This window comes from Lissotriton helveticus, chromosome 8 (genome assembly GCF_964261635.1).
Source record: "Lissotriton helveticus chromosome 8, aLisHel1.1, whole genome shotgun sequence".
In the NCBI taxonomy this organism is placed as follows: Eukaryota; Metazoa; Chordata; class Amphibia; order Caudata; family Salamandridae; genus Lissotriton; species Lissotriton helveticus.
In genome coordinates, this window is record NC_136069.1 from 1,678,109,037 (window position 1) to 1,678,123,001 (window position 13,965).

Sequence of the window (13,965 nt, forward strand, 5' to 3'; positions counted from 1 at the left end):
CGTGATTGGGTCTTCTTACATTTGAGTCTCGGGGGATGAGGACAAGGGCGTTAGTGCTTCTCAAGGACCTGGAGTAACCAGCTTTTTGTAGTTTGTAAGAGAGGTAGGAGGGGGTGTTTTGGTGAAGGGCTTTGTGAGTGATACATGCCATCTTGAAGGTGGATCTACCTTCCATTGGGAGCCAGTTGAGGTTTTTGAGGACAGGAGAGATGTGATCAAATCGCTTACAGTCAGAGATAAGCCTGGCAGCCAGGTTGAGAACAGATTTTATCGGGGCAAGGTGGACTTTAGGGGTGCCTACAAGGGTGACGTTGCCATAGTCAATTCTGGAAAGTACAAGAGATTGGACAACGATTTTGAAGTCATCAGCTGGAATAAAAGGTTTGATTTTTTTAAGGTGGAGAAGGGTGAAGAGAGCACCTTTAGCAGCATTTTTAATGTGGGGGATGAGAGTAAGATTCTGATAAATGCTGATGCCCAGGGATTTGACAGAGTTAGAGATCGAGAGGGAGCAGTTGGGAGCTTTGATATCATTGATCCAGAGTTGGATAGGCAAAGCACTGTTTTTGGGAGTGAAAAGGATGATGTCAGTTTTTTTAGGATTCCGTTTGAGATGATTAAGATGGAACCAAGCTTGGACTTTATTCAAGGTATCATTGAGGTGAAGGATGGCATGGTGGGACTTGATCTTGTAATATAGTTGCGTGTCGTCAGCATAGAGGTGGTAACTGATATTAGCTTGTTTGAGAATGAGGGTGAGTGGTTCCATGAATAGATTGAATAGGGTTGGGGAAAGGATAGAACCTTGTGGGACACCAAGTGAGACAGGTTGGGGTTTGGAGAGGCAGTGGCTGAGTTTTATTTGTTTGGATCTTTTTTGAAGATATGAGGTGAACCATTGGTGGACAGTGCCCTCAAACCCAAAGCGGTCTTTGAGAGTATTAAAAAGGGTGGGATGGTGGACAGTATCGAAGGTAGCAGAGAGGTCAAGGAGGATAAGGAGGAAGGATTCGCCTTTGTCAAGAGAGCGATGAATATCATCAGTAATACTGAGCATGGCCGTTTCAGTGCTGCATCCTTTTCTAAAACCAGATTGGAAAACGTCAAGGAGATTGAAGGAAAAGATATGGTTATCTAATTGAGACAGGACACATTTTTCAAGGGCTTTAGAGAGGAAGGGAAGGTTAGAGATAGGGCGTAAATTGATAAAGTCGTTAGGGTCAGCGTTGGGGTTTTTGAGGATGGGGGAGATTTGACCTAGTTAAAGGGATGCTGGGACACAACCAGTGGCAAAGGAGGAATTGATGATATTGGTCCAAATGGGGGCAATGATGTGTTTGAGTTCCTGAACCAACTGGGCGGGAAGACGATCTTTGGTGTGTGAGGATGGTTTGAGTTTAGATATGATGTTGAGGACAGTAGATTCAGATACTGGACTAAATTTACTCTAGGAGGCATTGTTTTTAGCATGGGTGTTCTTAAAAATAGAGTCAGGGTGGGATAGAGTAGGGAGGGGTAGAGAGGGGTCCTGACATGAAGGGGAAGGGGAAAAAGGTGCAGTAGGAATGTTAGGGAGGTGGTGTTGGCTGAGGGGAGATAGTTTAATCGAGTTGACTTTCTTCAAAAAGTAGCTTGCAATTTCTTCACATCTTTCAACAGTGGCTGGTATTTTAGGGGGATTAGAGGAAGTTTGTTTTTTAACAATGCTAAAGAGTTCTCTGGGACGGTTTCTAGCCTGGTCAAATTGCGAACGGAGGAAGGAGGCTTTTTCATTGAAGATGTGTTTCTTGTATTTGGCTCTGGCATTTCTAAGGAATATCAGGTTAGCAGGGATGAATGATTCCTCCAAGAACGTTCAGACTGCCTGAGGGCCCGTCTTTCATTATTAAGGTCGGAATTAAACAAGGATTTAGGAGGTATTTTTTGTTGTTGTTTAAGTTTGATTGGGGCAATTTGGTCAAGGGCTTGAAGGATAGAATTATTGTAATGTTCAGATAGGTCATTGGTGCTGTGAGAGGGGGGAGAAGTTAGCAGCTTTGATTGAGGATTCCAAATCACCAGGGGGGATAAGGTGAAGATTACAAGTATGTTTCATGGGTAGAGTGCCGATAGGGGTGGGGCGAGTAACAGAGCAGTTCAAAGTGAAGAGGATAAGGTGGTGGTCAGACCAGTCTATGGGAAGGATCATTGAGAGAGAGGTCAGATCCTTGCTGGTCATAATAGCATCAAGGGTGGCGCCTTTGAAGTGAGTCGGGGATTGGCTGAGTTGAGTCAGGTCAGTAATGTACATGGTGTCTTTAAAAAGGATGACAGCAGGGTCATCAATTTTATTCGAGTGGATGTTATAGTTGCCAAGAAAGAGATTCTTGGACTGAGTGAGCGAAGATTGAATGATAAGATCAGACAGCTCCTCGGTAAAGGGGATAGAATTGCCGGGGGGTGGTAAATAGTATGTAAACAAATGGAGGGGGAGCCAGGAATAGAAAGATCAGCGCAAAGGTATTCAAAGGTGGAAGGGTCCTGGAGATGGACTAGCTTGAGATTAAGTTCATCTTTAAAGATTAGGGCAAGGCCACCACCTATTTGCTTGATTGTATCTTTCCTAATGTTGGAATATCCAGGAGGAATGAGCAAGTCGAGGATAGGAGTGGAGTGAGGGTTGAGCCAGGTTTCAGTTAGGAATGCAATGTCGATGTTTTCATTGAGAATGGTTTCCGCAATATCCGTCGCACTGCAAGATGCGGATCGGCAGTTAATCAACATACAGTAGAGCGGTGAAGAATCAGGGTATTGGGTGGGGGGACTAGGGTGGATAGATGTTAGTTGTTGAGGGGGTCTAGGTGATGTTGGGTAAAGGGGGAGTCTGCTTGGTCCCAAGAGAACTGGGATAGTAGACTGCGGGTAAGGGGGACAAGAGGATGAAGAGGGAGGGGGAGAGATAGGGGAGTTCGGAGATAGGTTAACCCCGAGGATATTGGGCATGCAGCCTGTTGAGGAGTGTAGATCGTAGTTGCCGTGTAAGTGGGGGGGCAATGGAAAGTTCAGCGGGTTTGGGTGGGATCAGGAAGTTATCAGGGAGTGGTAGGCCATGTGGAGCGTAATCAATGTTACCAGTATTAGGGGAGCTGTTGATGAGGGAGGTGAGAGGGGTGCTTAAGTGCAATGATAAGCTGTTTAGTGAAGGGACCGAAGTGTGTGCGTGATCAGTAGAGTGGGCACATTAATTTTTGTTAGGCAGAGGGAGATTAAGTGATTTGCACAGAATCACAGAATGTTGAGCGTTGTTGCCGAGACGCAAACCCGGTTCCCTAGCTGCGAGGTCGACCGCTCTAGACATAAGGCTACATCCACTCTCTGCCTTAGTTCTCAACAGCATTCGAGGCTACTTATGAACTAGCTAATAGTGGTAGTCAACGAGCCTCTTACTATGTGTCCAAAAACCTGTTTTATTTTGTTTAGCCCACAAGTTGCAGTGCTGTGGGAGAAAGAGTACACTCTAGCACCACCCAAGGGTCCAAGACCTGAGGGGCGCCTCTTAGGAGCGAAGATTCTATCTCATGGCTATACCAGCAAAGTCGAGGGAAAGTCCAGTGGCGACTGGTCAGCTGTACCCTTTGCAGGTCCAGGACTTCTTTTGTTTTTGTGTCCCTGAGGCTCAATGGGAGGGTAGCCAACTAGCCCTTGCGGTCTTCTCACTGGTCCTTGGCACAAGTTTGAGCAAGTTCAGTCCTCGTGGTTTCTTGCCACAACGTCGACAGTAGAAGCAGCCTTTTTCTTTCTAGAGTACCGTCTTGGTTCAGCTGATGCAGGCATCCTATGTGCAGCCTTTCTTTGTGAGGTTCACAGGTTCAGCAGGTGCAGTTCTCCTTCTGTCCTTTCTGCGTCCAAAAGTGTTCTGAGGCTGAAACCCAGGGCTGCCACTTTTATGTCAATTCTAAGTTTGTTTATGGGGAGGACTCCCTAGCCAATGGAGCTACTACTCACCTGGGGCAACCCAACCCACTCTCACATCACTTTCTAGGAGATTGGCACAAAACAATCTCACATTACTTCTCTCTGGCTAAATACAAGATGTTGGGACCCTTCTTCCCCAGTTCAGAGCTATGGGCATAACCCTGAGGTGTGCCCAGTATGAGGACCCATGCCATCTGGAAAATTCCCTTTGGATGAAATGCCAGCCTGTCTATCTACACAAAGGGAAGGGCAAGGTGCAGAGTGACTCACATTTACCTATCAGAAGTGGCTACCTCTTTGAAGTTGAACCATCTGTGGCCAAAGCCCTTTGGCCATTCTGCCAGAGGAGGTTGCATCCCCTCCCACCAATAGTCCTTTTCTTCCCCATTCCTGGGAGCACTTAATACCTCCAGGCAGGAAGGCAGCAGTCTTTCTCAGGTGACAACTTATATAGTTAATCAGAAATTGCTACTTGAACTTTGGGGGAAGTAAATGGTAACTCTCTTAAGTCACCTTTCCATTAAGAGTTACTTTAAATCTGACTTCAGCGATAAGTCAAGTTTAATATGACAATTAATTTGATACCTTGAAGTACTATATTTATTTAATCAGGTATTAGCCGATTGCACAAACACTTTAATGGGTCAGAGCACATGCACTGGGGCCCGATCAACACTTCATAGTCGAAGAACCAGCAGCATCAGTGCAAAAACATCCATTTTCTAACAGCTATCATGAACTGTTCCTTTGCATCAAAACACTCACTGCAGTGCTTTGCTTAATTTAATATTTCGTCTATACCCTTGACCTTCCAACACATCACATGCTCCTTAGATGAGAACTAAGCTGCAGATGCAAACCCAAGCTGATCAAAACCATTGCTTTCTTTTGTTGGATCTTCAACTCCACTGAACCTTTGATAAAGCAGCATAAGCCTTCCAAAATATGTATAACTGACTCCTTTGACTTTTGTGTAGCTCTCATGATCTTTAACCAAATCACCTCTTTTTTCTAGTAACTTTTGATTCACATGTACAACACTTCATTGAGTACTCCCATTGCGGAAGGAACCCTCTCTGAATCGTTTAACTCTTGTGAACTAGAGACCGATCTCCCTGTTGCCATTACCGACAAAGTTTTGGAGAAAATTACCAACAAATGCCACGCTGAATACCTCAACAACCACCAAAACCTCAAAGCCACTCAATCTGGTTTCAGACCCAATCACAGCACAGAAACTTCCCTCATCACAGCACCAGATGTCATTCTCTTGTCACCGAACAGGGGAGAAACTGCGACCCTCATCCTCCTGGACCTCTTTGCAACTTTTTACACTATCTTCCACCCCAGCCTCATCTGACCCCACAACATTTTTGGAATCCAAGGAGGCACATTCCAATATATTTGCTCCTTCCTGACTAGAAGAAACCAGTTAGCAAGCCTAGCACCATTCAGCTTGGATGACTGCAACCTCACTTGAGGAGTTCTGCAATTATCCACCTTGAGCCCAACCCTCTTCAATGCAGATATGATCCCTCTAGCCAGCATAATCCGCTCTTACGACCTCAGAATCCTCTCCTATGCCGATGACAATCAGCTCATTTTCTCCCTCATGGATAAGATAGCCAGGACCCAGATTATATTAAATGGCTTTACGACTGAAATGGCCCACTGGTTGAAGACCTGCTGTCTGAACTAACACCAACATGATCAAAATTGTGATCTTTGGGACAAACACTTTACTGTGTGACTCCACCGAGTGGCCAACTGAACTAGAACAGCACTCACCCTTCTGACAGCAAATCCACATGATGGCCCAAGCCTCACACCTCCATACCTTGAAAATGCTGAAGAAGATCTCCAATTTGCTGACAATCAGCATCTGTAAATCTGTCACATATGCCCTTGTCACAAGCAAGATGGACTATGAGAACAAGATCTAAGCCAGTATCAACAAAAAACTCAACTGATGTCTGCAGACCACTCAGAACGCAGCTAACAAAATCACTGTCAACCTCCACACAACACTCACTTACTCACCTAACACCACACCTAAGGGAGTTCCACTGCCTCCCCATACACAAATGAGCATAATTCAATCACCCCACCCATGGCACTACATAACACTGGGCCAGAATACCTCAACAAACACATCTGCTTTCACAAACCCTCCAGATACCTCTGCTCATCCGGACTCTTACTTGCGCACACTTAGAGAAAACCAGATCCAGCGGTCGAACCTCCTTTTACATTGCTCCGGAAGCATTGAACGACCTGCTGCTACTCATGAGAGCCTCCTCCTCACTGCTTGAATCCTGAAAGAAGCTGAAGGCCTGTCTCTTCGAGAAGTGCCACAGGTCATAGGTTTGGCTAGACTCACTACTGCTCGATAACCTCCTGGGTGGTGTTACACTCTACAAATCTGCATAACTTAACATAACATAACATACTTTTCCATTACAAGAGCAGCTGGGCTATTATGAGGAAGCCCCCTCGGAGGCTTCTCTGTTGCACAGATTTTGGCTGCTCCATACTTTGCCCACGAGCGTTATCTGCTTCCTTCCTCAGATCTTTCAATTCAGCCACATTATAAATAAACACTTAACCTCTCTAAATTAATTTTACCACTCATAGCTTCTTCATTTTCAGTTTTTGAATAATAAACATAATTTTTTTAGGTGTTGGTTCTTCAGGTTGCAGTGCAGTAGCAGTAGCAATTATGTAGCCCCCGTGTGAGCAAGGGACAGCACAGGCAGAAGAATAATTCCGGTATCATCATCATTCCCTCTCCGGCCTGCAGCTAAATTTCCATTACAACAGTAAGCACACATTTTGATTAAAATCAGTTCCATCAATTTTCTAATAGAACGTTGCTGCCATTAACAACCAACTAGGCTATCTCAGTTCTATTTGAACTTATTTGAACCTGTAGCCTGTGGCTCGTGGCTCACACAGAACTCTATGCAGCAACTTAACTTTTAATTTTAAATGTGAATGTAACCTGTAGGTCACACAAAGGTGTCTTTCGCAGGTGCCCAGAACCTCTGCTTTCTCCTATAGTGATTTTAACCTGCAACAATTTGGTGAGGCATTCTTTGCAGATGGAATTCCGAAAACTGGGGGAGAGGATGTAGCTTTACGGCTAAAGGGCTTGACCTAGAAGTTGGGCTACCAGGTTTGAGTCGTAGTAATGACGCTCAACATCCTGTGATTCTGGGCAAATCACTTAGGGCCAGATGTAGGTGGCCCAACACCGGTCGGTAACGGCCGAAATTACCGAATTTCGGCCGTTACCGACCGGTATTGGGCATTTGGGATGTAAAGGGAGGATTCTGCAAATAACAAATCAGTATTTACCGATTTGGTAGTTATCGAATCATCATTTACCTAATCCCTATTTACCGAATCATCATTTACTGATTCGGTATTTACAGAATCTGTAAATGACATGTAGGAAGCACTTTGAAGAGTGCTGTAAGGATTCGTTATTTACACCTGTGCCATGTGACAGACATACATGCCCTTAGGGCATGTATGTGTGCCACATGTGCACACAAGCACTATTCAGGGGTGCAACAGGGAGTCAATGTGACACCCTGCCACCCTTGAATCTTTCCCTATTTTACCGAATCCAGGCCCATAGGAATGAATGTCAATTACCGAATCGGTAAATACTGATTAACGATTCGGTAATTTATACTGAAATACTAGCTACATAGCATTTACCGATTCTAAAATACCGAATCGTTAAAATTCTGTATTTTAGAATCGGCAAATCCTATTTACCTACATCTAGCCCTTAATCTCCCTGTGACTAACAAAAAATAATGTGTCCATCTTTAACGCAACTGGTGCTCATGTAAGGCCATCTGATACCTGATATCTTCAGGTCTAGTTTGCGCTATATAAAACTCCTTAAAACAAAAACCTGTTCTTCCTTAGTGCTGTTTGAACGTGCGGCCTACAGTTTATATCCGGAGTACATCATTGGAATGCCTTGCTGTGATTTAAAAAAAAAGATACCTGCTCACCATACAGGGGTGTCTGGGGTCAGGTTTGGTACCTGTGTGTGCCAGGAGGGTGCAAGGCCCTAAAGAAAGGTGATGTATACACCTGGGGAGTGTCACTAAGGTGCCCTCCTAAATTTGATTTATGCATATTGTGTTTTATGCCTAAAGTGATGCAAACATAATGCATTTATGTTGCAAGTGATAATGAAAAGGACGGTAGGGTACCAGTAATTACTGGTTGTGTTGTATATGTGCTACTAGTGCTTTCTAAAGGTTCTGACAGTGGCCCGAATGGCCCTATCATGTATATAATCCCCTGTAAATTATTACCTGGTGCCAGTTGGCACAGTGTATATGTGTGATTATGATTCTAATGTGTTTTGGATAATACAAAGGCTATTTTTGATTTAAAAAAGTGTGTAGTTTCTTTTGTAGTGTGCCTACTATGTTGCTGTGGTGTGTGTGTGTTGCACAAATGCTTTACACATTGCCTCTGGGATAAGCCAAGCTACCAACTCGTGCCAAGCTACCAAGGGGGTGAGCAGGGGTTATCTTCAGCGTGTAACTCTCTTCCCCTGACCAGAATGCTGGTTTCTGCTTGGCTTAGGTGCAAGCCCTAGCTAACCAGAAACCCCATTTCTAACAACGTGTATGTGTGACATTTCAAGCCTTAATGCGTGATATTTGTAGCTCCATGGTGACAGAATGTATATGGCCAGGGAGGCGCTGTCGTCCCATGGTGAGCCACTCTCACAAACCTTCCTGTCCAACTCAGCATCAGCCAATTAATGACCATCCCTGAGTCCAACTCTCTGGATCTGAGATCATAAGATCTCTAGACCTTATTTATTTATATTGGTTAAGGTTTTATGTGGTCCTCGGAATAGAAGCCTTGTTTTTAATATGGCTGTGTAATTGATGATTTCCCATTGTATGATTTTGATTAATCACATAATAAAGATTTGAATTTAGACATCGTTTATTTATACACACACACAATCTCCCTCCTGAAGTTCGCAGACTCACGTCCACGGGTGCCTTAAAAAATGGAAGTAAAACGGTGCATTACGTACAAATTCTTACCTTAATTGGCCCTGATCATTTGCTTGAAGATACTGGATTTACACCTTCATCTCTTGTACAGATGTTTTATATCCTCTTACTTAATCTTATCCTCCCCTCCCAGTCCCGCTATTTTAAAAAAAAACTATTGTGAAGCTGTGTTGCACCCGTTGAAACTGTTTCCTTTGATATGTATTTGACGGCAGATTAACCCTGATCACCCGTAATTGTGAAGCGCTCTGATATCCCTTGGGATCATGTTCGCGCTATATAAAACTTTATAAATAGATAAATAAAATAAATAAATACACAGTGGGCCCTCGGAGGGGCCAAACCATATATTAAGAAAGTGTTATGAGAACCACAACTCGAGTCAGGACAGTGTTGAGATGACGTAGAATTGCTGGGGCCCCAAGGAACAACCCAAGGTGAGAAGACAGGGACCTCACAGAGGACGGGGTCAGTGTTGTAACACAACAAGTCTATGTGCAAGTTGCGGTTGGAGTTTTAAAGTTTAAGGACCCTTCCCAGTGGACTTCAAAGAAACCCCTTGGAGGATAATAGGTTGGAGAGCCACCCCACCCTTGGATACCAGAGTACCAGGGTTACCTATCTAAGGGAAGCCTGGTGCATAGGTCTGAAGTGGTGTCGGAAACTGCCGTCAAACCCAATGGGGGATTTCAATAAAGTGCCGCTGCTGAAAGGAAGAAAAGTGTCAGCTGGAATCCAAATGTAGATTCTTGTAGAAGAGTACCTGAAAGCAGAGTCTGGGGCACTTAGCGGTGATCAGGGGCTCTGTAGACAAATGCCCACCAATGTCGGGTGCTTCAGGTGAGATGATGGTGCTTTTGACTCTGCACTTGCGGAGGACCAAGCGACATTGAGGACAACAAGAAACTGGATCCGAGCTTCCCCATGAAGCATGTCGAGTGCTGAGGTGTCGGTGTCCGGCTGGAACACCAACAAGCCTTGGCAAAAGCACCCCATAGAGGAAGCCAAGAAAGAGTCCTGGGGGAGTCAGGGCAAGCCTAGAGTTACCAGAGGAGCCCACAAAAAGCAAATTACCCTCAAATGGACCCACAGGCCAAAGGCACAGGAGTCGCAAGAGGACCTCAAGCAATTTCACCAAACAACAGGCCACAGAGCACTTGGTGCAAGGAGGTCAAAGATCTTGTTAGGAAATGTGGCCGGAAGGTGGGGCTACTCAGAGCCCAATGTACTTGTTAAGGGAACACCAACAAACACATGCCCTTACAAATGAACGTAGTGCGCAGGGGTTTGGGTATTGCAGCCCCCAGGAGGGATATTGGCCTCATACTTAATAAGAGGCCAGCTTGGGCCTCAAGGGACATAGAAATCTTTCTCTTGTGTTGCTGGACCGTTTGGAGTCCGTAGTAGCTTGGGAACAGCAGATCGGTCAGCAGCAAAGAGGTGCCTGTGAATGCAGGGGAGTGACTCCTTCAATCCAAGGGAGAACTGCTCCCTGCCCCTTTTAAGGGGTGGTGCTCTCGCCCCACATTGGTTGGTTAACCCACAAGGACTTTCTTGTTTCCGGGGTGAATGGGAGAAAAGGTGGCCCTGCCTCCACCAGGGCCATCCTCAGTAGCCCTGAGGGAGCATTGCCTTCAACATGTCCCTCGGCTCCCTCACCATACTGTCGACTCTAAGGTCTGTCCTTTTGATGGAAAAAGAGATGTGCTGTAGGTATAGTCTGATTGCAATAAACATATTTAACATACTTATTTAACCTTAAACACCAAGAGGCATATTCAGAGTTTGACAGGCAGAGTATTCTGATGCAAACTCAAGAAAGTACCCTGTCCGCCAATCTGTTGATCTGACATCCCCACTTAGAGACAAGCAGACTATAAAGTTTCCGTCCATGGAGGCCCCATCAGATTTGTCGAGACAAAGCTCCCCCCCCCACAGTCCAACATAGTAGTGCTGTCAACACCAAGAAAACATGGATGTGAGTGACAGAAACAATAATAATGACCCCCCATCCTGGGAGATACCTCCCAGGGTATGGAGTTCATTATTTTTTTCTTCTTCAAAAACAAACTCTTACTTTGAAGTTCCTTTTTGAAAAACAAAAGATTTCTAAAAGTTTGGTGGACAGCCATCTATATCGATGTTCTTTTACAACGATAACTTTTTGCACCTTGAGGGAAACCACTGTGGCAGTGTGTTGCCTTCAATGCACAGAGGATTAGAACTGGGCTAGTAGTCCTCTCTAAATTTTATGAACGATCGTCTAACAGGATGGTGGAAACTTCCCTTGTTGCCACAACGGATGCAGTATCACCAATGAAACTTAAAATCAGGCCTTAAATATCCTCACTGATTGTGCATCAGCTTTTCTTACACAGTGTGTAATACCATTTTAAAATATTGATTTGCCTACTCACTGTGTCTTTAGTGGTAGTCTGGGACATTACAGCACTATAAATACACGTCAATAATGGAGTGACTTGGCCGTGGACAAAAATGGCCACTATATAGCCTAGCTCCGGTCAGAGAATAATCCTGCCATCCGAACAAAATCAAAATGAATCTCGGCCACTTATCACTGGAAACAAAAGTCTACAACGTCGGTCAATCCTGAACACCCCACAACAAGAACATAATACCAACCGGGAAAATAAAATAAAACTAAGGGCAATTGTGGCTGACTGGGACATGAGGTGCGCCAGAAGAGCAAAGCAGAGAGCCATGAAACGGAGCACTGAAACAAGAGCTGGGGTTCCCGCGGGCCTGGATCCCTAGCCTAGCCGGCCTGACAACGTCTGACTGCATCCCAGGTATACTACTGATAGGAATATCTGACCTTCGGTGAGGATGGTCGTGGGTGAAACCCGGATCAAGCCAGTAACGTTGGCTGGAGGAGGAAAGGCTGATCTCAAATGAGCCTCGGCGGATGCGGCTGTTGTCCCCCCTCCCAAGGGAGGAAAGCCAATGACCACTCCTGGTTGGATCGGGGGAGCCAGGGGTGAAACTGATACTTTACTCCGGGACTCTGCTAGTTGTGGGGGGGGGGTGCATTGGTAGCAGGCCTGATTGCCCCAAAGGAACCTCCCATGGTGGAGGCTGAGAACGGGGGAGCAGCAAGAGAATATGAAAAAAAAGGAAAACTGTGCCACGTGTCACAGAGGTTAGAGGCTGTTTGAGGTCTGATGAGTGGAGCTAGAAAGACACCACTGCAAACGGAGGCCCGTGCACAAGAAGTGAGTGCAATCTGTGGCGGGCCCGAGCCGATTGGGCGAGAGGAACATGCTCACTGTAGCAGTATAATCAGTGAGCATGATCCGGAGGGCGTGAGACTGGGGCCTGCCCATCCCTGGTTTGCGGTAACATAAGAAGCCTGAGGCAACTAGGAATATAACAGGTCTGAGGCAACTGGGAGAAAGCCATGAGTCGCCCTGTCTCTCCAATGGGATGTGACTCATAAACTGGTGCCTACTAATGAGTGAGGTGAACTTGAGTGCTAGAAGGAGAATCACACGAAAGGTAACCCAGCAGACAGAACAGCGGGAGGAACAGGGCCCCAACAACGACGGGTCTGACTGACCATGACAATATCGATGAGACCAAGACACCCTGTCTCCCCAAAGATCACTGACCTAGGGCCTACTGAACAGTGCGAAACACTGATGTGCCAAATGATGAACGTGTAAAAGAAGCCCCGGCGAGCGAAACAAGGGTAAGAGTGGGGCCTCGGTGGCGCAATACAAGCAAGGGGTCTGGACAGTGGAGATTCCAGCGGCAACCAGAGGGCATTGAAAAGGAAAAAAGCCCCCTTACCTCCTCTCACATATGAATAGAGCACTATAATAAATAGGAAGCTCTGCATCAATCCTCTAAACAGAAGATGAAGACACCAACAGATTCTGAACCTTCAAGAACGCAATGGTGAAACCCAAAGGGCAGAGTGTAATAAAATGGACAACTACACAATTCCGAAGCCCTTGAAAGTGGAGGGAAGTGAAGGAGTAACTGAGCCATCCCTGAGTGCTATAATGGCCGCCATAAGGGACCTTAAAGGCAATCTCAAACCAAAATGGACAATGTGACTGTTGAGGTAAATTTAATCAGAACAGACCTATCAAAACTCAGGGAGAAAGTCATGATAACTGAAACACAGATCGCCCAACTACAATCAGTGACAAAGAGATTAGAGGCACAAGTGCAGACGCTAACAAAAAGAACCACAACAAAGATGGCCAAGCTCGAAGATCAGGAGGGCAGAACCTGAAGAAACAATATCAGGGTGATAGGGGTCCCAGAGGGGAGGAAGGCCCTAGCGTAAAGCTCTTCATGGAAGATTTCATAATAAATAAACTATGGCGCAACAGTTTGTCCAAGTTCTTCTCCTTTGTGAGGGCTCATTGTGCCCCAATCTAGCGGCCAAAGCCGGGACCCCCTCCCAAACAATAATTGAAAAATCTTCAACTAAAGAGACAGAGACGCTATCCCCCAAGCTACCAGAACCACAGGTGAGATCCAGTTAGAAGTGCCCAAATCAGGTGTTTTCCTGACTTCACTCTACAGGTGCAGCGACAACGATTAAGCTTCAAAGCAGTAAAGAGGGCACTCCGAGAGAGGGGAGTTAAGTACATGATGCTCTTTCCAGCCAAACTCAGAATCATGGTAGATGGTAATACGTGGCATTTATCGCTCCAGACAAAGTATGGCGGTGGCCGGAGGAATGACACTCGGGAAGTCGAAACAGAGAAAGAGGAAAAAAGCAGGGCCAAAATGACCCAGACAAATGACAAAAGAATAGAGATTGAATGGACCTGCGGGGCAGCAGGGGAGGCCCAAACGTTGCAGGGAATGAAGCAGCAAGCTGAATGCTGGGGAGACATTGCATGAGATGAACCAAAGTAGGGGCTAACTATGGACCTATCCATTCAGAATAGGTTATCACTGAAGGGAATGG